Source organism: Octopus bimaculoides, chromosome 9 (assembly GCF_001194135.2).
Source record: "Octopus bimaculoides isolate UCB-OBI-ISO-001 chromosome 9, ASM119413v2, whole genome shotgun sequence".
NCBI classification, from domain to species: Eukaryota; Metazoa; Mollusca; class Cephalopoda; order Octopoda; family Octopodidae; genus Octopus; species Octopus bimaculoides.
The window spans coordinates 41,872,622-41,875,615 of record NC_068989.1 but is presented as its reverse complement, the minus strand read 5'-3'; the positions used below and the strand labels follow the sequence as shown (position 1 = coordinate 41,875,615).

At 35.0% G+C, this 2,994-nt stretch overlaps 1 protein-coding gene across 1 annotated transcript in view; it reads left to right on the top strand.

Moving 5' to 3' along the window:
• LOC106880501 (microtubule-associated serine/threonine-protein kinase 3) overlaps positions 1-2,994 on the top strand; it is a 260,570-nt gene that overhangs the window by 889 nt on the left and 256,687 nt on the right. The window lies entirely within an intron of this gene.

Below are 2,994 nucleotides of genomic sequence, written 5' to 3'. Positions count from 1 at the left end.
CTACACGTGTGTGTGTAGTATACATTGATGTAAATACATATATATATACTCGTGTTTATACATAGGTATATATGTGTATGTATATATATATATATATATATATATATATATATATATACATGCGTATATATATATACATGCATATGTATATACACATGCATATATACATAAATATGCATGCATATATTTATATATATACATGCATATATATATAGATATATATGCATGTATATATATGCATGTATATATATACATATATATATATACATATATATACACATGCATATATATATACACATGCATATATATATACACATGCATATATATATATATACATGCATATATATATATACATGCATATATATATACACATGCATATATATATACGTGCATATATATATATATACACACACACACATGCATATATATATATATATATATATATACACAAGCATATGTATATATACATGCATATTTTTATGTAACTACACACACGCACACATATATATGTCCAGTTCAACCCATGCCAGCATGGAAAGCGAAGGTAAAATGACAGCGGCAGAGATGAAATGTATACACCAGCATTTATACATACATGTGTGTGTATATACATCTATATACACATATTTAAATATGTATATGTAAATATATTCGCATATATATGCATGTACATTTGTATGCATATGTATATACATTTGCATGCGTGTACCTATATATATATGTGTACGATATATGTGCATGTGTACATACAAGCACATGTGTATATATATATGTGTGTGTGTATACATATATATACATGTAAAAATATATATAATGCAAAGTCACTCATCTCTTAAAACTAATTAATACAAAAGGAACTCGAGGCAATGAATGGAAGTAGTGTACATGTATATATACATATGTGTGCATGTGTACATACACACACATATGTATACATTATCATTATTGCTTTACATCTGCTTTCCATGCTGGCATGGGTTAGCTCAGTTGTTGCGATCCAAATCTATTCTTATTGAGAGTTACTGCCCACCTACATAGGTCACTTGTACTTTTCAGTGTTGGATTGGTGTCTCTGGCTGGATGGGTGGACACCCTTCCTACCATCAACCACTTCACAGAGTGCACTGGGTGCATTTTATTCTCGCATCACCCCTAAAGAATATGTCGTGTCTTCTCAATTTCATATCATTTTTGCTTGTTCACTAATCTATCTTTATGAGGTGTACTTGGGTACATTCCATTGTGGAACCAGCAGTTGTGGCGTTTTCTTGGACACCATAGAATTAAAAAGTCCACATTCAATGTATTCATTCTTTTAAGGTAAACATGACAGAGCAGTAAGGAGAATTGACAAGAGAAGGCATTCTTTGAAGAAGAACCAGGATGGAATATGAAAGTGTTAGGTAGCAAGAGTGTAATGGTAGAAAATGAGTGGTTTGTGTGAGAGGGTGTGAGAAAGAGTGATGGGTGATAATGGAGGTGGCCCGTGGCCGAAGTCAGTTAGAAGTGACGCTGAAGTCGAAAATATTGGGTACAAACAGCTTTGATGTAATCCTTTATACATAGACCATATGAAATAAGGTTGTAGAGTGATAAGGATGATGATGATGATGATGGTAGTGAATTGAAATATGGATGGGTCCTGTACTATCCCATATTGCACGGATCACATGGTATGGTGAAAGGAAGGAAGGGTGAGTTTCAGAGGGATGAGAGGATTGAGTAGGTGACATTGTCATTCTTATTTTCACCAGCAGCATAGCTGAATGAATGGAAAAGAGAGCGATTGATAGAGATACAAATTTTTAGAAAGAGAGGTTGTCAAAGAAGCAGTGTGAAGCAGCAGATGTAGACATAACAGTATATTGATATATGTTATACTTCCTAGCCTCTATCACTACCAATTTTAATGCAAGTTTTGCCATGCTTGCACAAGTGGATGGGTGAATCTCCTCCCAAACTGCAATATTGCCAATCAACACAAATCTTTTGTCATCTTTTTCATGCGATGCAGCATCTTCAGATCATTCTTTGCCACTTTGTCCCAAGTCTTCTTTGGTTTCATTCTTCCACAGGTTCCATTCTCTTTGAGTACATGGCGCATCTTTGAAAATCTTATTTTCCTCCATTTGCATCACATGGCCATACAGTCTTCTCTCTTGCACAGTACATCAGATTCCTTTTATATGCAGTTTTTCTCTCAGCTTTTTCGTACTGCACTGTTTATGCACATTAATAATGTACATCCAGCAAAACTTCATTTCTTTCTTGTGTCCACAAACCCTCTGCATTTGGAGCCTACATATCACAAAAATGAAGTAATACACTTCCCATTCAGGCCTCATACAGTCTGCCTTTCACTTTGAAAAAGAAACCCTTTGTTGAGGTAGAGGTAATAGCTCTCTGAACTTTTTATCCAACCGATTCTTATATCCTAGTGACAGAAATGTCAGAATTGGCACTCTCACTTTTAATTAGGTTACCTTGGTAATGAATGCTCTCAATATTTCTTTTCTTCATTATAAATTTTACAATAGAATTTTTATCTAATTTTCTGCTTAAGTATGGCCATTTCCATGATTGTTGTGGGATCATTTCTTCCTTCATTTTAATATTATAGTCCTTGTTACATTTACTTTCATGTCTCTTTATTCTAGGGTTTGCTTCCTTGGGTGGAACTTCTCTGGGTTTACTATATGTACAGCTGTGCGCATGAAGTGATACCCCTATAGGTGTTAGCATGGGCAACAGGTGTTTAAAACCTTTGTTAGAGCTTACAAGGCTATGATATATGTGTGTTTTGTATGTGAATTTATATATAGGCGCAGGAGTGGCTGTGTGGAAGTAGCTTGCTTACCAACCACATGGTTCCAGGTTCAGGCCCACTGCGTGGCACCTTGGGCAAGTGTTTTCTACTATTGCCTCAGGCCGACAAAAGCCTTGTGAGTGGATTTGGTAGACGGAAACTGAAAGAAGCCCGTCATATATATGAAT